This window comes from Oreochromis aureus, linkage group 5 (assembly GCF_013358895.1).
Source record: "Oreochromis aureus strain Israel breed Guangdong linkage group 5, ZZ_aureus, whole genome shotgun sequence".
Taxonomy (NCBI): domain Eukaryota; kingdom Metazoa; phylum Chordata; class Actinopteri; order Cichliformes; family Cichlidae; genus Oreochromis; species Oreochromis aureus.
The window spans coordinates 37,962,209-37,984,590 of record NC_052946.1 but is presented as its reverse complement, the minus strand read 5'-3'; the positions used below and the strand labels follow the sequence as shown (position 1 = coordinate 37,984,590).

The following is a 22,382-nucleotide window of genomic DNA, read 5'->3' as shown; positions in this document are numbered from 1 at the left end:
ACTTTGGCGACAGTGGGAAGGAAAACCCCTTTAACAGGAAGAAACCTCCAGCAGAACCAGGCTCAGGGAGGGCGGGGCCATCTGCTGCGACCCGTTTGGGGTGAGAGAAGGAAAACAGGATAAAGACATGCTGTGGAAGAGAGACAGAGATTAATAACAGATATGATTCAATGCAGAGAGGTCTATTAACACATAGTGAGTGAGAAAGGTGACTGGAAAGGAAAAACTCAATGCATCATGGGAATCCCCCGGCAGCCTACGTCTATTGCAGCATAACTAAGGGAGGATTCAGGGTCACCTGGTCCAGCCCTAACTATATGCTTTAGCAAAAAGGAAAGTTTGAAGCCTAATCTTGAAAGTAGAGATAGTGTCTGTCTCCCGAGTCCAAACTGGAAGCTGGTTCCACAGAAGAGGGGCCTGAAAACTGAAGGCTCTGCCTCCCATTCTACTTTTAAATACTCTAGGAACAACAAGTAGGCCTGCAGTGTGAGAGCAAAGTGCTCTAATAGGGTGATATGGTACCACAAGGTCATTAAGATAAGATGGGGCCTGATTATTTAAGACCTTGTATGTGAGGAGCAGGATTCTGAATTCAATTCTGGATTTAACAGGAAGCCAAAACACGAGAAATCTGCTCTCTCTTTCTAGTCCCTGTCAGGACTCTTGCTGCAGCATTTTGGATTCTTTTACATTTTGACAGAAGCCAATTGAGTCTAATAACAGATTAAATGCCATGTTGAGGCTGTCATTTTTAGCATCTACATGGATGTTAAAATTACCCACAATAATTATTTTATCTGAGCTGAGCACTTTTTTTCTTCTCTGTATCCATGATTGTACGATCTACTATACAATATAAAGCGCCTTGAGGCGACTGTTGTTGTGATTTGGGGGTATATAAATAAAATTGAATTGAATTAAATCAGATAAAAAGTCTGAGAAATCAGAGAGAAACTCTGTGTAAGGCCCAAGTGGGCGATAGATGATAACAAGTAGGACTGGTTTCTGAGTTTTACAGCTGGGGTGGACGAGGCTAAGTAAGCATCAGGCTTTCAAATTAATTAAAAGTCTGTCTTGGTCTTTGGTTGATTAATAGGCTGGTGTGAAAAATTGCTGCCACACCGCCCCCTCGGCCTGTGCTTCGAGGTTTCTGGTAGTTAGTATGACTTGGGGGTGTTCATTCATTTAATCTAACATAATCATTCTGCTGCAACCAGGTTTCTGTAATGCAGAGTATGTCACGGTTCTGGGTCCGTTGGACCCAGTATTTTGAGTGTTATGTTTTGGTGTGTTTTGGATTTTTGATTCTTTTCTTATGATGATGATTATGAATCTATGTTTTGGTTATTCTTGTTTAGGGATTAGTTCGTAGGGTTTGTGTTCTCATGTTTATTGCAGGTTTAGTTCAAGTTCCATATGTCTTCCTCTGTCTGTCTTTCAGTGTCAGGTCTGCGTCTTGGTGTAGTGTTCTTGTTTCCTGTTTTATTGTGAAGGTCTGCGTCTCATGTGAGTGTGTTCTGTCATCGTTTATGCGAGAGAGAAAATACGAACAGTTTTGAAAAGAAGAGAAGCTGCGCTTTACGGTGATATTTGGTGTATTACGGTAGCACATAGCGATAACAAGCTACTGCTGTCTGAAAGAAAGAAAAGTTGACTGCGCTTAGGTTTTACCGTGTGCGCTTCGCACTAACGTAACTCCTCGACCATTTGGGCTAGAGAGACATTTCAAATGGTTACTGAAAGACGAGAAGGCAAGAAGGAAGCGTTACGAAACTTTACGATGCAGCATTAGAAAGCATGTGCAACAACGGTCCAATCACAAGCAAGAACTGATGACACATGGAGCAGAGGGGCGGGTGTGGAGAAGTGGCAACGCCCCAAGAAAGGTCAGGAGATTTAAAAAAACTGAGTGGCCTAGGCTGAAAAACTTTATTGTACATATTTAGTAAAGTTCATATTTAAAGTTGATGTTGTGTTACATTTTGTTCCTGTTGAATATCAGTTTCCACTTAATTATAAATCTTAAAAAACAGAGTCCGTTTTTTAATTTTTTTTCCACTTTAACTGTTGTTTCATTGTCTTAACAATAGAATAATGTAAAATGACTGCCAGATATTGAAAGCTGAGGTTATTCTGAAAAAAGGGGCAAAAGCATTCACTTACAGTATGATTTCTGGCCCTTTAACAGCCCAAACTAGCAAATAAGTCCAGGCGGCCTAAATGATGCTTAGTCAATAAAGGGTAATCCACATTTCACTGTTTTACTCTTTAATTCAGATGTGGATACTGTATTGATCTTTCTTTGTGATTTTTTATGTTTAAGTTGCTTATTGCTGGTTTTTAGTCTGTTTTTTGTCTGTTTGGGAGCTGACACAGTCTCTGTGGAGATGGGTTTTTGGGGGGTAGCAGGAGGAGAGAAGCTGCAGAGAGCCGTGTAAGACTGCAACTCTGCTTCCTGGTCCCAACTCTGGATAGTCATATTTTGGGGGGGTTTGATAAATGTGTCCATATTTCTAGAAGTGAGAGCTGCTCCATCCAAAGTGGGATGGATGCCGTCTCTCCTAACAAGACCAGGTTTCCTCCAGAAGGTTTGCCAATTATCTATGAAGCCCACATCGTTTCTGGGACACCACTCAGACAGCCAGCAATTTAAGGAGAACATGTGGCTCAACATGTCACTCCTGGTCTGATTGGGGAGGGGACCAGAGAAAACGTTGTCTGACATTGTTTTGGCAAAGTTACACACCGATTCAATATTGATTTTAGTGACCTCCGATTGGCGCAACCGGGTGTCATTACTGCTGACGTGAATTATGATCTTACTGTATTTACGTTTACCCTTAGCCAGCAGTTTTAAATTTCCTTCAATGTCGCCTGCTCTGGCCCCTGGAAGGCAATTGACTATGGTTGCCGGTGTCTCTAGCTTCACATGTCTGAGAACAGAATCACCAATTACCAGAGTTTGACCCCGGCGGTGTGTCGCCGAGTGGGGAAAAACGCAGTTAGACACATGAACAGGTTGGTGGTGTACCTGGGGCTTCAGTTTAAGACTATGCTTCCTCCTCACCGTCACCCAACCGCCCTCTTTCCCCAGCTGCCGGGGAACAGCTAGCGGGGCCTACGCTATCTTCGGCTGCACCAGCTACAGGGGCCTGGCTAGCTACGGGTGAATGAAGGGTGTGAAGCCGAGTCTCCAATTCAGTAATCCTGGCCTCCAGAGCTGCAAATATGCTACATTTGTTACAGGTATCATTACTGCTAAAGGAGGCCGAGGAGTAACTAAACATCTGACACAATGAGCAGGAAAGTGCAGGAGGGACAGGTGAAGAGGCCATGGTGCTAACGAGTTGGTGTTAAGAAATAAATATATATTCTTAATGCTTATTTGCTGATTAGATTGTTTTATGAGAGGCCCAGACTTCAGTGTAAAACTAGGTCGCAGGCTGACAGGAAACTGCATGCTTTTACAGAGAATAGGAGCTGCAGGCAGAAAGTGAAACTAAGCAGAGTGTTTGATCGAAACTTAAAGTGTGTGTGACGTCTAGAGGAAGTATATAAATAATCAGGCTTCCTGTTTTTGCTTGAGACTTCGGCTGGCGTGTCTGTGTGTCTGCTCAGTCTCCATATTCCGGAATATGTAAAATTAAAGATCATTTTTTGAGCTTTGGCCACTTTGAGCCGTGTCTTTCTTTACCGTTAAAGAATACAAAGAACTGAATTTAATATTGGCTACGAGCTAAGCTAAGCTAGCGAAACAGTAAAGACACAGTGAGTGAATACTTTGGCTATAAAATAGGTAGTGAGTACACAGAAAGTGTGCTTCGGATGAAGCACGTGAAGATTATACTATGAAACAAGAATGTATCTAAAAGTTTTTAATTAAATTGCTAAGCGGATAAGCTACTCAAAAACACCATTGTGTTTGAGCAGGAACAGGAAGTGATACTCTACCACAGAGAGCGAGAACACCAAGTGACAGCGCCACTAAGAGATAAAACTACAGAAAGCATGGAAGGTGGGATGACTATTGGTGTTGAGCATGTACTTACAGACTAAACTTTATGACTATGCAGTAAAAATCAGGTGTTTATGTTTTAAGGTTCAAGAGTGAAGTTAAACCTGACCCACCTGTCACACTAGCTTTTTCTAAATCCATCACTGGCATTGTGTGACGTTTACTGTGTGTTTGAGTGAATTCAGTCCTTCGGAAATGTTTCTCTATTATGTCACAATGCCTTATTTCTCCTCTTAGACTCCATTTTGGTGATACAGTAATGAGAGCAGTTTGGAGGATGACGTTTGTTGAGAGAGGCGGGATAGAGAGAGACTTCCAGGCTTACCTCTCATTACATCTGAGATGGTTGGTTAAAGGTCTTAACATCCAGTCTTTTATGTTAAAAATAACACAGAGTGCTATGACAGTGTGTACCAATGTGCTTTTCTTAATAGTGGATCATCCTTATTTTTAATCAAAGATATAAAAGTATAAGTCTAATATGATTAATGAGAAATGCAGTTTGAGTAATGAAAATGATTGTACTTTGTGTATGTACAGTCGTGGCCAAAAGTTTTGAGAATGACACAAATATTAGTTTTCACAAAGTTTGCTGCTAAACTGCTTTTAGATCTTTGTTTTAGTTGTTTCTGTGATGTACTGAAATATTATAACAAGTACTTCATATGTTTCAGAGGCTTTTATCGACAATTACATGACATTTATGCAAAGAGTCAGTATTTGCAGTGTTGGCCCTTCTTTTTCAGAACCTCTGCAATTCGACTGGGCATGCCCTCAATCAACTTCTGGGCCAAATCCTGACTGATAGCAGCCCAGTCTGTCATAATCACTTCTTGGAGTTTGTCAGAATTAGTGGGTTTTTGTGGATGAGAAGCAACCCCACACATGAATGGTATCAGGATGCTTCACTGTTGGCATGACACAGGACTGATGGGCTCACCTTTTCTTCTCCGGACAAGCCTTTTTCCAGATGCCCCAAACAATCGGAAAGAGACTTCATCGGAGAATATGACTTTGCCCCAGTCCTCAGCAGTCCATTCACCACACTTTCTGCAGAAGATCAATCTGTCCCTGATGGTTTTTTTTGGAGACAAGTGGCTTCTTTGCTGCCCTTCTTGACACCAGGCCATCTTCCAAAAGTCTTCGCCTCACGGTGCGTACAGATGCACTCACACCTGCCTGCTGCCATTCCTGAGCAAGCTCTGCACTGGTGGCACTCTGATACCACAGCTGAATCCTCTTTAGGAGACGATCCTGGCGCTAGCTGGACTTTCTTGGACGCCTTGAAGCCTTCTTAAGAAGAATTGAACCTCTTTCCTTGAAGTTCTTGCTGATTGATTTAGGTGCAATCTTAGGAGCCACAATATCCTTGCCTGTGAAGCCATTTTTATACAACGCAGTGATGAATGCATGCGTTTCTTTGCAGGTCACCAACATTAAAAATGGAAGAACAATGATTTCAAGCATCACCTGACATGTTAAAGGTTAACATGTCAGGTCTGGCATTCTAACCCAATCAGCCTGACATAATGATCTCCAGCCTTGTGCTCATCAACATTCTCACCTGAGTTAACAAGACGATTACTGAAATGATCTCAGCAGGTCCTTTAATGACAGCAATGGAATGCAGTGGAAATGTTTTTTAGGGATTAAGTTAATTTCCATGGCAAAGAAGGACTATGCAATTCATCTGATCACTCTTCATAACATTCTGGAGTATATGCAAAATGCTATTATACAAACTTAAGCAGCAACTTTTCCAATTTCCAATATTTATGTAATTCTCAAAACTTTTGGCCACGACTGTAGACATGATTCAGCTTCGACCCTGGCAGATTTAACTTAAAACTGTTCAAACTGTTTTTGTTTTTTGTATGTGAAAAGTCAGAAAGAAAATAAAGTGTGGCTGAACATTGAGTGATTATATGTCAGTGACCATGACTGGATGTTTATAGACAAAGAGACAGAGAAAGGGGGATGCAAATTAGCAAATGAGTATAAACCCTAACCCTAGGAAGATTCGGGGGTGTTACTTCCTCTAGTTCTTGCAATGAGCGGAAGACATCAGAAGATTTGGCTCTGGAGTTCACACTTAGAAATTATAGCAAGTGACACCAGGGGAGCAACCAATGCCAACACTGTGGATTTATGATTTTGGGCTTTTTCTATGCTCATTTTTGCCATATTGGATTGTTTCTGACTGCAATACAAATTCTAAACTTGGCTATTTTCTTACTGGATTATATCTGCAGAGATAGGTGCATCTCTCCCCTTCTTTTCTCTAACCTCTCTCCTCTCAAAGATCAGAACAAAGACAACATTACCTCAGAGTAGGCTAATTTGATAAGTATAATTCAAGTCATTTTATTCTGTTTTTGTTATTATTTGATTCTACCTTTGCTTTGCTCCGGCTAAATTGCTTTAACAAAATATTCTGCACTAAAAAGTCTAAATCATGAACATTTTTCTTCATTGTGGACAATAATAAAAAAAGTAAACCTAAATCAAATTGTAAATATAAGAGCGTAGCATAAGCAGAAGGAAAATTATTGAAAAATTAAAGTTATGCAACACCCTTTTTAGGCATGCTGAGGAAATATATCTCTGTCTCTGCCTGTCTCAAACTCTATATTATGTCATACTCTCCTGCCATTTGTTATTACCAGTGACTAACAAGAAAATGCAGTGTGGTCGTGTTACTATTTTCCAACAAACAGACGGTCGAAGCTGTGTTCAGCTTACCACTTCTTATATCAGTTGCACGGAAGTAGCTGTAAGTAATCTGGACGCCACAGCTTTAAGCAGCTGTGCGCGCTCCCGCGGACGGCAATCACTTTCTGGCTGACGATCTCTTTTGACACAACACCTGGAGCTCAGGGGGCAAAACAATCGCATGAGTGCTGCTGTTTGACTGAGGAAGAATAAAGTAGTCATGGTAAGCCAATCACATGACCACTTCAAGATGACAAAGCAACAAGGTGATATATACCAGTTTTTTAAATTGTGTCGATAGGCCACGTAAAACCAGAGTCATGATAAACAATATATCTATATACGCTGCGTTTTTTTCCCCTCAATAGTTTCATCACGTTTACTGTCTAAGGACAGCGCTAGCAAGCACTCTCTGCTTATGACAAAAACCCCCAAAACAAAACAAAACAAAAAAAACTGCCCTTTCGTGTTAGTGGAAAAATGCACCATGTCGACCAATCAAAAAATGATATGGCAACATGACATTTGGTTGTTTAGGAAGAGGGGAAGTTTTAGGAGTGACGGGGGGCAAAAAGAGAGAGAGCGAGTTTTGAGATGTGAGAGATTTGTGAGGTTTAGCGTGTTTGGAGTGTGTAGTTAATGTGTTGTCTTGTGTAGTTAGTGTGTAGTGTTGTGGATAGTTTTGTGTTGTGTGTTAGAACAATGAGGCGACTGCTGTCTCCAGGTAGAAACAGAGGTGATACACCTGCTGCTGTCAGACCTGCAGGTATCAGGCTGTGATGTTCTCCTTTATAGTGGCACAAATAATTTGTGTGACATCTTATTGAATGCAGAACAGCTGATTGTTCTGTTAATAGTTTGAAATGGTTATTTAAAAAAAGGGTAAAAGGTAAATGGCTGCAAATAACTTTGTTGTTTGCAAAACTTGTGCATAGGATTTTAAAATTGACAATTTATATTTGTGTTTGAAGTTATGAAATATTATTCAATAAACATGTTTGTGGTTGTTACAGTAAAAATATAGGTTTGTCTACTTGGATTATATGTTTTTTTTCTGATTTTAGATCAATTGTGTTAATACAGTAGGTCAAAATGAAAACATAACTGTAAATTCAGACATATGAGGCTGTGCTGAAAAGAATGATACCAAACAAGGCAAAGTAAATATTTTTTAAAGGTAAAATGTGGAGGGAAAATCAACAGTAGTGAAAAAGGGCCAATTATACCCGGGACCCCAGAGGTTTAAACATTTTTTTTAAAGTAATGCAATAGTTACTTTTCAAGTAATTCATTCCTTTTAGAATCTTGTAACTCAGTTACTAACTCAGTTACTTTTTTGAAGAGGTAACTAGTAACTATAATTAATTACTTTTTCAAAGTAACTTGCCCAATACTGTCTCCAAAAGTTGATTTTGTTCATCTAGACGTAGCGTTTTGTGGGAGAAACGTTTCGTCACTCATCCAAGTGACTTCTTCAGTCTCAGCTGACTGCAGGTTTCCCCAAATCTTATAAACAGTACATTTGCATAATGACTGAAATGCTGTGATTGCAGCCATTCCCCAACTCTCTGTGAATGATACTCATGGCCATTGATCAATGGTCTTTGATCAGTGTTGGGTTTTTCTCTGTATTTATTATTGTGCTATCTACTGTACAATATAAAGCGCCTTGAGGCGACTTTTGTTGTGATTTGGCGCTATATAAATAAAATTGAATTGAATTGAATTGAATTGGGTTTTGGTCAGTGGTTGTTGATCAATGGTCATGACAATGCCGAGCTGTAGTCGATGCTCTTCATCGACTACAGCTCGGCATTTAACACCATCATCCCCTCAAAACTTGCCACGAAGCTCGTCGACCTTGGGCTGGGAACACCAATCTGCAGATGGATTCTAAACAGGCCCCAGGTGGTGAGAGTTGGTAAGCACACCTCCTCACCACTCATCCTAAACACAGGTACGCCACAGGGTTGTGTGCTTAGCCCCCTCCTATATTTCCTGTTCACACACGACTGTGTTGCTAAACATGAGTCCAACATCATCATCAAGTTTGCGGATGACACAACCATCATAGGCCTCATCACAGACAACGACGAGATGGCCTATAGAGAGGAGGTGATGGCACTGTACGAGTGGTGTCTGGAAAATAACTTGACTCTCAACATCAGCAAAACCAGAGAAATGATAGTGGACTACCGGAAACGACCAGTCAGGGAACACCAGCCCATCCACATCAACGGTGTCAAGGTCGAAAGGGTCAGCAGCTTCAAGTTCCTTGGAGTCAACATCACTGAGGACTTCTCCTGGACCCTTCACACAGACACTGCTATCAGGAAAGCTTGCCAGCGGCTTTACTTCCTGAGGCTGAGGAAGTTTGGCATGAACGCCAACATCACCTCAAATTTCTACAGGCGTGCAATCGAGAGCTTGCTGACGAGCTGCATTACAGTTTGGTACGGAAGCTGCTCTGCCAGCAGCCGTAAATCACTACAGAGGGTGGTGAAGGCAGCAGAGCACATTGCTGGCACGAGGCTTCCTGCCATTCAGGACATTTATCTCCAGCGATGCCTCCGTAAAGCACACAGCATCATCAAGGACCACAGCCACCCAGCACATCAGCTGTTCTCCTTGTTACCATCTGGCAGACGTTACAGGAGTCTGTCTGCTCGGACTACAAGACTTAAAAACAGTTTTTGCCACCAAGCCACAACACTTAAACACACACAACACAGTCCACAGGACGGACTCAGAAGCTACCCTGCAGCTTCACAAGTACTCTGTTTAATCTGCACTGGTCACTCCACTTTATTGTTATTGATATTTATATTTAAAAAGCGCAATACTGTAAATTTCTGCTGCTCATTCCTGTGCAATATCCCATCTGCCCTCCCGTCATATTTCTTTTCAAGATTTTCTTATTTAATCACTAGTGTACATATATTTATATTTATAGATACATATAAGTAGTAATATACCTGTAGCTTTTTGCCCCCCCCCCCCCCCCCACCCCACCCCACACCCCCACACCCCACCCCTACCCCACACCCCTCCCTATCCCCTCCGTCCATGTGCGGCCACGGGGTGTAATAGTTTCAAACAGAAAGTTTTTTTTTTCCACCTTCTAAAAAACACATATTCACACACAGCATTTAATTTAACTAGTTTTAGGGTATTTTTCTTTAGGGCTCTGAAACACACAGAGGCTAATAGTTTTTAAACAGAAAGTTTTTCCACCTTCTAAAAACACATATTCACACACAGAGGCTAATAGTTTCAAACAGAATACCACAAACAGCAGGCATTCCTTTAGAAATGGGATTCTTAATTCTGCAACAGCTATACAGAGGGGGGTTACAGTTAGACCCCCTACAGTCAGCAGAAGAGGTCATCCTTATCAAGAGCATCTCAATTGTACTGCCATAGTTTTCAATACAAACAGTCTCCTTTATCTTATGGCAGAGTGCCGTGATGCCAGGTCCATCGGTGCCACCATACCTTTTATCATGCCATTACACTTTCTACTGACCATCCTCCAAACAGGCATCACCTTTTGTTTACACCTGAAACCAACCCCAACCCCAAGGGACTGTAATGACACCTCCTAGAGGACTGCTCCAATACATATAAAACGGTCTCTTTCACCATATGGAACATCAACAGCGCAACCTAAAGAACACCTCTAACTAGCTAACTAAGGAGTGCAGGATGACCTCTGTATCAACCATGACGAGCAGCCTGGACATCGCCCAAGCCACAGAAGCTCTAGGTACGTGTACAGGTGTATGTACCCGATACCCTCATCGTAAAAAAAGCAACGCTGTAAAACGTCGTAGATGGGTCTAAATTTAAGTTAGAATAGCAAGGCAGTAATAGGTATGTGTATACCGTTAAATATACCAACGAGCAGTTATACTTAGCGTGAGATTGTGGTGAGGGAGTGTTTGCGCAGACTTGGACAATGTAGTCATCCCAGAGATGCTGTATGTTTCCCAGTGGAACAGTCCAACAGGCCCTGAGCTTTACAGTGCGAGGCTGATCGTTTTAACCGTAGACCCGATGACTTTATTATTCTCAGGGTATGTGATGACAGGGAAAGTTTTATAGTGGCCAGAGGGTTGAAAACTGGAGGTTAAATCCTTACCCTCTGAGCATAGAAGAGCCGCACTACATGGTTTAAGGATATGGTTTTTATACAGTGGCATAAATGTGTGTGTGTGTGTGTGTGTGTGTGTGTGTGTGTGTGTATGCAACAAAATATAAAATCTTTTATTGTTCCCATTTTCAGAGCGAGACATGCAAGCGTGGGACCTCTCAGACTCCCCACCGCCTGCGCTGCTAATCCAGACCCCACCACCTCCTCCCCTCTCCTCAGCTGCTGCAGGATCCTACAGGATCGGGTCTGTGTGAGGAAACCATTATCGACATCAAGCTTGCAACCCATCACCTGGTGATGTTGGCATTAAACGCCTTTCTACAGGAAACATGCTATGGATGTCGAACAGCTCAACCCAGTCAGGTGCAACACAGCTGTTTGTTCGAACTGCCCGAGTATTACTTTGACACATACTACGACGATGTGATGCTGAGGCTCAAGACATTCCGATTCATCCCTGCCATTCGCCTGTTTGTGCGCTCGTACACAGACGATGGGACTAAAACACAATTCAGCAGAATTGCAGAACACACCATGACTGAACTGAGATCATCACAACATATAGTATGCGCAATTAACGACAATATTGCACAGCTGCTAGAAGCAAGTCGTTATGCCCGTCGTGTTAAACCAGCCATGCTTCGCATGATTGGTAACTACTGGGCTGGGAGACACCTGGTTTAATGTATGTTGTTCAGTATTCATTGTCTGTGTGAATGAAATAAAAGACATGTCAACACCGACATCTTAGTCATTTATGGTCGATTTTGCTTATACAATAGAGAAAAGCAACAATACAGAGTGTTTCTCTGCTCCAAGACATCGGTGGGGCCTTTCACACGGTAAGCATGACTGTTATACCCAGCGCATAAATGTCTGTATGTCAGTGCTGATTATTCAAACCCTGTTTAAAATGTGACACATATGTTGTCCGAAAACAAATCCTCTAAATTTGCAAAGTTACTGATTTAAAAATATATTTACTGAATTTTTAGTTGCATGACAAACATATTTATAGACTCTTGAGTGTATTTATTTATATAGCTGCATTCACAACGGTATAAACGTGCTAAATAAAAGAGGCCCAAGCACCAAAGCACTCTAATGCAAGCCTCTAAACTGTATGTTGATAAGTGCATGAAGTTAACCTCTGCAGTTGAAAACAGTTTGTATCCGCACTCCGAGGGTCTGCTGAATTGTTTTTAATATTGTGCTTTTTTTTCACGAACTGCAGATGATGAATTCCTCTTTATTGGACATAGTGTCCTTAAGCTATTGTTGCTCATACTTACAGAGTTCCCTAGCTACTTCTTTACTATGTCAGTAAACTTTTTGAAAAGGAAGGCGTTGTAGATTTAAAGAAACATCCTAATTGAAGCAAAGGCAAAAAATCGGAATGAATTTTATGTGACTGTTCATAAAGCCAACAACAAGTGAAAATCAAAACCGACCCCAATCCTTTGTATTAATGATCTCTCTCTCTCTCTCTCTCTCTCTCTCTCTGGGTGTGTGTGTGTGTGTGTGTGTGTGTGTGTGTGTGTGTGTGTGTGTGTGTGTGTGTGTGTGTGTGTGTGTGTGTGTGTGTGTGTGTGTGTGTGTGTGTGTATGTGTGAGTGTGAGTGTGTGTGCCCTCACAGAAGGAAGGACACAGCAGGAGCTTTTTCAAACGCGTTTCCAATCATTTTTACAAGAAGTGTAGCTCATACGATGGTATAAATGTATTATTTGCGATACTTTATAAATATGAAACTCTAAAGATTTTGAGTTCATGCAAATTGTGAAACAAGAATCTAAATATTTGTGTCACAATGATTTCTATAAAAGCATGTTGTTTATGGGGATAATGTAACAAATCTTTTGTGGCCCTATTAATGATCAATGGTGATTGAAGAGGAAGCTTGAACCCAGGCTCCGGACATCTTCATGACAAGCGTCAGCGCAGACATCTACTAATGAGAGAACACTGTGATATGAAGCATCGTTAAAGTGTCACTTCAGTAATGTTTTTAATAGATGTCTTTAAAACACTAAACTCTAATTTCTGGGGCTTTATTTTAAGTTTACAGAATATAACATGTGGTAAGACGACGAGTTTTACTTCTCACAGGTCGTGTTATGTGTATCTATTTATCATGTATGCTACTTTGCTCTGTGGACTGTAAAATGTTTCATTGTGTTCATAAAATAAACCAGACTTTCACCGTCTGAATCTTTTACTGTTTTTTCTGCTTTTGTTCACTCCAAGTTTGACAAACCTACAGACATCCAGAGTTAACTCACTAACAATGTGGAGCAGTCTCAGTGTATTTAGCTGCTTTTTCCCTAAACACAACCAACTGAGAAAGCAACGCTTGTAGTCCTCACTTTGGTCATTTTGAGCGTTGAAGGAGATTTGTTCCATAGACACCTTACACTAGTGTTCTATTTAAATTCAGATTACTTTTATAGTTTGCAGTTTCTTTACTAACACATTTGTAGATAAGTTTATTGCTGAACCACACAGCTAGCAGTCTCACTCACTCTCTAGGTTTTGAAGTTTGTGTGTGTGTAATGGTTTAGTCTATCAAACCTTACCTTTTTCTCCCCAGTATCACAACAGTATGACTCCCAAAAGTACGGATCAGTAAACAATCAATGATTCTAAAGCCAGAACAGAAAGATACAGTTGGAAGATGCATGATTGCATTTTTATGACGCATAGTAAAACTACCCCTCTTCTTCTCTCTGTGTTGTTGTTGTTCTCGGTATTGTGTGTGTGTGTGTGTGTGTGCCTTAGAAGTCAAATAATACATTAGCCACACTTAAAAAACAAAAAACAACTGAATTTCATTTAGAACTGAGATTCTAAGTTGTGGCAGAAATCTTGTGCTCAGCCACAAACATGTTTCCCCACTTTCACAATGCTGAGGTGTCAAATCCACAACCCCAACAGATGCTTTGTTACACGCGGGTGTGAAGGGCAAGCTTTACTTACACAGCCTCACACACAGTAGATTTTTAAAGTTTTTGGGGACGATGGTTTAGCCACAGATGTAACTTCTACTTTTGATAAAGACCACTCCACCTGTTTATTTCTTAAGAAATTAAGCATCTTTATTAAGCTCTCATTTATACATGTCTACACAATAATAGACACCGTGTGCTCTGTGACATTATAGTCTTCTACTTCAGCGTTCATTGGTTTGCATTTTAAACTCCCAGCCTTTCAGGTTGTTATGAACGACTTATATTTCTAACATTTTGTGATATAAAGTGAACCATGTGGGTTTTTTTTTTTTCTGTGTGATGGAATGACTTAAGACACAAGTTATTTAAACAATTCTAAATGACAGTGTGATGGTCATAGTACTTTATGCTGGGCCAAATATGTTAAGGATAATGTTTATCAATGTAAAATTGCAAAGAACCTTTGAATAGATTATAACATTTTGTAAACAGTTACCTCAGAACCTGTACTGTCAGCCCTATGTATGTAAGGTGAAACTTTCCACAGTACTTACACTTAAGTAACTAAACACATAAAGTCACCCTTACCAATAATCCACTGCTGCTCCTTGAAAAAAGTAGCACAAACAGACAACTGACTCAGCAATGATGAGTTGAGCTACCCTGAGGCCGAGACTCAAGCAGAAGAAAATTAAAAGTTTTAGGTTTTTGCGGCTCGAAAAATTAAAGAAAGTATGTTTAATAATTCAACAAGACCTACACTTTCAACACACGTACATTCAAATTTTGGATCAGACTAACATCGATGTTGTTCAATAGTTTTATCCGTTCAAAAAAGTCATTTTACGGCTTTAATGTTTCCAGCTGATAAGGAGAATGAGTGCATTTCATCAAATGGGCGTCCAAAGGCTTTAAACATCCGCTTTGTCTGTAAAGACAGTATCAAACTACAGAGCATTGTTTTACTAAAATTCAACATTTTCAGATGAAAATTTGGCTGCTTTTTTTCACTGTAACACCCCTCAATGCCATTTTTAGGATATTCTCGGTGATCCCATTTTGTATCATATTTATGCTTTTGGGACTGAGGGTATCTAATAAATGCGTCGTCACAGTGTATTGTACTACCAACTGTGAGGGCTCTGCTTTTGCTTTGAGCAGACTGTTTTTATTTTGTCTCCTGAGTGTGTGTTTTTCAAACGAGATCCTCCTCCTCAGTTTGATTTTGTTACCACAAACTTTGTGTAAAGTTCACAACAGAGGTAAAGAGATTTAAACACCCCAGTTTGAGGAGGCAGGGTTGGACCAGCTGCGCAGGGCAGGTGAAACAGAGTGTCAGGGGAGATGTGCAACAGAAGCAGAGGAACATTTACAAGATGATAAATGCCACATTTAGGTGATTAAGGATTTGTTGACAAGATTAAAAGACATGGCAGTCAGAGTTCAACAACATTACAGTTTGATTAAATAAAAAGTTTTAAACTACACAAGGTTCATTTTCTCCTCTGATAGTAATCATATTAAACATGTCAAGAAAGAAAGAGTACAAAGAAAAATAGTAAATGTGTGTCTAATTCAACTCTTCCTGTGAACCTTATATGGTGAACCTTATATGGCGATGGCCAGAGGGGCCGATGGCGCGATATGGCAGCCTAGCCTCTGTCAGCCTCCCCCAGGGCATCTGTGGCTACAACAGTAGCTTGCCGCCACCTGTGTGTGAATGTGAGACTGAATGAATAGTGGCATTGTAAAGCAATTTGGGTGCCTTGAAAAGCGCTATATGAAACCCAATCCATTATTATTATTATTATCATCCCTTAATATGTTCGGTGTTACAAACTTGAAGAATCAGAGAAAAGATCATCAGACATTAATCTAATCACTTTTCAGCCTTCATTCATTCATATTGAAAAGTTGGAAATCTTCCCTGCTAGACCAAAGTGCAGCGTTTAACACCGTTAGCCATAACATTTTATTACTGCTATTATTAAATGGAGAGGCCTCTTCACACACTGAGGTTAATTATGAAGCTCCACAGGCTTCTGTGCAAAGACCAGTTCTGTTTACATTATACGTGCTTTAGAAGACATAGCGTACATTTTCACTGCTATGCATATGATACCCACTTTTATTGGTTAAACTGCCGGGATGTCTTAGACACATAATGAGCTTTAATTTTCTGCTTCTAAGTTCAGATAAAACTGAGGTTATCGTAACGGGAGTAAAAATCTTAGAAACACTGGCTAACAAAATCCTTACTCTGGACGGCATTGCCTCGAGTAGTCTGTTGTAGTGATTTGGCGCATTATAAGTAAAATTGAAACATACAATCCCATAGCACAACATCAACATTTATTTATATACAAAAATAAAATGCTTTTTACAGAAAAGAATTGTAACTTCATATTTTATCAACGATTCTGCTGGGTACATAGGGTAAGTCCTCATCATTATCCCATAGCGGTTCCGGTAATCTCTCAGGACCTTGGAAGGTGGCCATGCCCAGTCTACCTCATCAATGTCTGGAGAGTCGCCGAAATACAAAAAATCTTCCTCGTTGTCAGTGTCCATAGTCCACAGTTGTGGTGGTGAAGGGGTGGGCTCCACTCTGATACTGGTGAATACGGTGCGCCTTCACTCCAATCTTCAAATGCAGGGTTGGTGGATGGCTCTTCAGAGAGTAAAGATTGCCCAGCATCCCTGATAGTACCAAGTACCAAGTATGTACCAGGTTCAGCCACTTTGATGGTTGATTGAACAGAAGGGCTGGAAGATGCCATTTTCATGGAGAATTTCAAGCCCAACAGATGAAAATTAGCGCTCTTTTCCAAAGTTGCAACTGCTAGAGAGACAAGGTGGCCAACTCTACGGTTTTTTGAAAATTGTTGCCACTCCTACCCACACCCTTTAAGATCAACCCACTTCCAGATCACGCCCCTCCCGTTATTTTAAAAAGAACACCCGTCTCAATCCTTCAAACCTTTTTAGCTCGAAAACAGAGAGAAGGATGGCCTCTACAGCCCTGCGCCACACTGAGGAGGAGGAAAGTTCTGCGGCCGAGGGCACGATAGTACCCGACACGCCCGGTTACTATCGCCCCTTGGAGAAGCAGCCGCAGCAAGCCGATGAGCTTGACGGTTGGGCATCTTCTTTTTTCATCGATACCGTGAAAACGCGGTGTATCATCTAGTAAACCTAGTAATCAACAGGTACCTCACTGACGAATGCAACGGCTGTAAGTCCGATCACCCCGCCAGAAACAACACGAGTGTGTGCAAGTCTTGGAGGATGACTTTTACGCTGAAAATTATCACAGCATCAGAAAAGACTCTCACCCCACGTTTCATTCCATCTATTCAACGGCTTCTGATTGCTCGCAACATCAAAATGGACGACGCCAAAGTCCGCATGGTGGCGGAAACTCTCTTGCACGAACTGAAATCGGAAAGGAAAGTCTTTGACGCCATAGCCAAGGCATACACCAATCTGGTGGGGTTGGACATGGTGAAAATCAGACAGTTACGGCTGGTCGCAGAGTGTTACAAAGGAGGCTGCTAATGTTTTCTCTGAAAGACTGATTTTTCTTTCTTAAAACGTATAACCTGCATTTTACCAAAGAATGTATCCTACACGCATTTTTAAAACATGTACCAGCGTAATCGTTGATAAAATATGAAGTTACAATTCTTTTCTGTAAAAAAGCATTTTTATTTTTGTATATAAATAAATGTTGATGTTGTGCTATGGGATTGTATGTTTCAATTTTACTTATAATGCGCCAAATCACTACAACAGACTACTCGAGGCAATGCCGTCCAGAGTAAGGATTTTGTTAGCCAGTGTTTCTAAGATTTTTACTCCCGTTACGATAACCTCAGTTTTATCTGAACTTAGAAGCAGAAAATTAAAGCTCATTATGTGTCTAAGACATCCCGGCAGTTTAACCAATAAAAGTGGGTATCATATGCATAGCAGTGAAAATGTACGCTATGTCTTCTAAAGCACGTATAATGTAAACAGAACTGGTCTTTGCACAGAAGCCTGTGGAGCTTCATAATTAACCTCAGTGTGTGAAGAGGCCTCCCATTTAATAATAGCAGTAATAAAATGTTATGGCCAACGGTGTTAAACGCTACACTATGGTCTAGCAGGGAAGATTTCCAACTTTTCAATATGAATGAATGAAGGCTGAAAAGTGATTAGATTAATGTCTGATGATCTTTTCTCTGATTCTTCAAGTTTGTAACACCGAACATATTAAGGGATGATAATAATAATAATAATGGATTGGGTTTCATATAGCGCTTTTCAAGGCACCCAAATTGCTTTACAATGCCACTATTCATTCAGTCTCACATTCACACACAGGTGGTGGCAAGCTACTGTTGTAGCCACAGATGCCCTGGGGAGGCTGACAGAGGCTAGGCTGCCATATCGCGCCATCGGCCCCTCTGGCCATCGCCATATAAGGTTCACCATATAAGGTTCACAGGAAGAGTTGAATTAGACACACATTTACTATTTTTCTTTGTACTCTTTCTTTCTTGACATGTTTAATATGATTACTATCAGAGGAGAAATGAACCTTGTGTAGTTTAAAACTTTTTATTTAATCAAACTGTAATGTTGTTGAACTCTGACTGCCGTGTCTTTTAATCTTGTCAACAAATCCTTAATCACCTAAATGTGGCATTTATCATCTTGTAAAATGTTCCTCTGCTTCTGTTGCACATCTCCCCTGACACTCTGTTTCACCTGCCCTGCGCAGCTGGTCCAACCCCTGCCTCCTCAAACTGGGGTGTTTAAATCTCTTTACCTCTGTTGTGAACTTTACACAAAGTTTGTGGTAACAAAATCAAACTGAGGAGGAGGATCTCGTTTGAAAACACACACTCAGGAGACAAAATAAAAACAGTCTGCTCAAAGCAAAAGCAGAGCCCTCACAGTTGGTAGTACAATACACTGTGACGACGCATCGTATTAGATACCCTCAGTCCCAAAAGCATAAATATGATAAAAATGGGATCACCGAGAATATCCTAAAATGGCATTGAGGGGTGTTACAGTGAAAAAAGCAGCCAAATTTTCATCTGAAAATGTTGAATTTTAGTAAAACAATGCTCTGTAGTTTGATACTGTCTTTACAGACAAAGCGGATGTTTAAAGCCTTTGACGCCCATTTGATGAAATGCACTCATTCTCCTTATCAGCTGGAAACATTAAAGCCGTAAAATGACTTTTTGAACGGATAAAAACTATTGAACAACATCGATGTTAGTCTGATCCAAAATTTGAATGTACGTGTGTTGAAAGTGTAGGTCTTGTTGAATTATTAAACATACTTTCTTTAATTTTTCGAGCATAAAAACCTAAAACTTTTAATTTTCTTCTGCTTGAGTCTCGGCCTCAGGGTAGCTCAACTCATCATTGCTGAGTCAGTTGTCTGTTTGTGCTACTTTTTCAAGGAGCAGTGGATTATTGGTAAAGGGTGACTTTATGTGTTTAGTTACTTAAGTGTAAGTACTGTGGAAAGTTTCACCTTACATACATAGGGCTGACAGTACAGGTTCTGAGGTAACTGTTTACAAAATGTTATAATCTATTCAAAGGTTCTTTGCAATTTTACATTGATAAACATTATCCTTAACATATTTGGCCCAGCATAAAGTACTATGACCATCACACTGTCATTTAGAATTGTTTAAATAACTTGTGTCTTAAGTCATTCCGTCACACAGAAAATTAAAAAAAACCCACATGGTTCACTTTTATATCACAAAATGTTAGAAATATAAGTCGTTCATAACAACCTGAAAGGCTGGGAGTTTAAAATGCAAACCAATGAACGCTGAAGTAGAAGACTATAATGTCACAGAGCACACGGTGTCTATTATTGTGTAGACATGTATAAATGAGAGCTTAATAAAGATGCTTAATTTCTTAAGAAATAAACAGGTGGAGTGGTCTTTATCAAAAGTAGAAGTTACATCTGTGGCTAAACCATCGTCCCCAAAAACTTTAAAATCTACTGTGTGTGAGGCTGTGTAAGTAAAGCTTGCCCTTCACACCCTGCGTGTAACAAAGCATCTGTTGGGGTTGTGGATTTGACACCTCAGCATTGTGAAAGTGGGGAAACATGTTTGTGGCTGAGCACAAGATTTCTGCTTACAACTTAGAATCTCAGTTCTAAATGAAATTCAGTTGTTTTTGTTTTTTAAGTGTGGCTAATGTATTATTTGACTTCTAAGGCACACACACACACACACACACACACGAGAACAACAACAACACAGAGAAGAAGAGGGGTAGTTTTACTATAAGTCATAAAAATGCAATCATGCATCTTCCAACTGTATCTTTCTGTTCTGGCTTTAGAATCATTGATTGTTTACTGATCCGTACTTTGGGAGTCATACTGTTGTGATACTGGGGAGAGAAAAAGGTAAGGTTTGATAGACTAAACCATTACACACACACAAACTTCAAAACCTAGAGAGTGAGTGAGACTGCTAGCTGTGTGGTTCAGCAATAAACTTATCTACAAATGTGTTAGTAAAGAAACTGCAAACTATAAAAGTAATCTGAATTTAAATAGAACACTAGTGTAAGGTGTCTATGGAACAAATCTCCTTCAACGCTCAAAATGACCAAAGTGAGGACTACAAGCGCTTTCTCTCAGTTGGTTGTGTTTAGGAAAAAAGCAGCTAAATACACTGAGACTGCTCCACATTGTTAGTGAGTTAACTCTGGATGTCTGTAGGTTTGTCAAACTTGGAGTGAACAAAAGCAGAAAAAACAGTAAAAGATTCAGACGGTGAAAGTCTGGTTTATTTTATGAACACAATGAAACATTTTACAGTCCACAGAGCAAAGTAGCATACATGATAAATAGATACACATAACACGACCTGTGAGAAGTAAAACTCGTCGTCTTACCACATGTTATATTCTGTAAACTTAAAATAAAGCCCCAGAAATTAGAGTTTAGTGTTTTAAAGACATCTATTAAAACATTACTGAAGTGACACTTTAACGATGCTTCATATCACAGTGTTCTCTCATTAGTAGATGTCTGCGCTGACGCTTGTCATGAAGATGTCCGAGCCTGGGTTCAGCTTCCTCTTCAATCACCATTGATCATTAATAGGGCCACAAAAGATTTGTTACATTATCCCCATAAACAACATGCTTTTATAGAAATCATTGTGACACAAATATTTAGATTCTTGTTTCACAATTTGCATGAACTCAAAATCTTTAGAGTTTCATATTTATAAAGTATCGCAAATAATACATTTATACCATCGTATGAGCTACACTTCTTGTAAAATGATTGGAAACGCGTTTGAAAAAGCTCCTGCTGTGTCCTTCCTTCTGTGAGGGGCACACACACTCACACTCACACACACACACACACACACACACACACACACACACACACACACACACACACACACACACACACACACACACACACACACACACACACACACACACACACACAGAGAGAGAGAGAGAGAGAGAGAGAGAGAGAGAGAGATCATTAATACAAAGGATTGGGGTCGGTTTTGGATTTTCACTTGTTGTTGGCTTTATGAACAGTCACATAAAATTCATTCCGATTTTTGCCTTTGCTTCAATTAGGATGTTTCTTTAAATCTACAACGCCTTCCTTTTCAAAAGTTTACTGACATAGTAAAGAAGTAGCTAGGAACTCTGTAAGTATGAGCAACAATAGCTTAAGGACACTACGTCCAATAAAGAGGAATTCATCATCTGCAGTTCGTGAAAAAAAGCACAATATTAAAACAATTCAGCAGACCGGAGTGCGGATACAAACTGTTTTCAACTGCAGAGGTTAACTTCATGCACTTATCAACATACAGTTTAGAGGCTTGCATTAGAGTGCTTTGGTGCTTGGGCCTCTTTTATTTAGCACGCTTTATACCGCTGTGAATGCAGCTATATAAATAAATACACTCAAGAGTCTATCGTATGTTTGTCATGCAACTAAAAATTGTAAATATATTTTTAAATCAGTAACTTTGCAAATTTAGAGGATTTGTTTTCGGACAACATATGTGTCACATTTTAAACAGGGTTTGAATAATCAGCACTGACATACAGACATTTATGCGCTGGGTATAACAGTCATGCTTACCGTGTGAAAGGCCCCACCGATGTCTTGGAGCAGAGAAACACTCTGTATTGTTGCTTTTCTCTATTGTATAAGCAAAATCGACCGCAAATGACTAAGATGTCGGTGTTGACATGTCTTTTATTTCATTCACACAGACAATGAATACTGAACAACATACATTAAACCAGGTGTCTCCCAGCCCAGTAGTTACCAATCATGCGAAGCATGGCTGGTTTAACACGACGGGCATAACGACTTGCTTCTAGCAGCTGTGCAATATTGTCGCAATTGCGCATACTATATGTTGTGATGATCTCAGTTCAGTCATGGTGTGTTCTGCAATTCTGCTGAATTGTGTTTTAGTCCCATCGCCTGTGTAACGAGCCGTACAAACAGGCGAATGGCAGGGATGAATC

The 22,382-nt window shown here is 40.2% G+C and overlaps 1 protein-coding gene across 1 annotated transcript in view; it reads right to left on the bottom strand.

Moving 5' to 3' along the window:
* The window catches only part of LOC116324237 (butyrophilin-like protein 2), a 41,910-nt gene that overhangs the window by 1,674 nt on the left and 17,854 nt on the right, over positions 1–22,382 (bottom strand). The window lies entirely within an intron of this gene.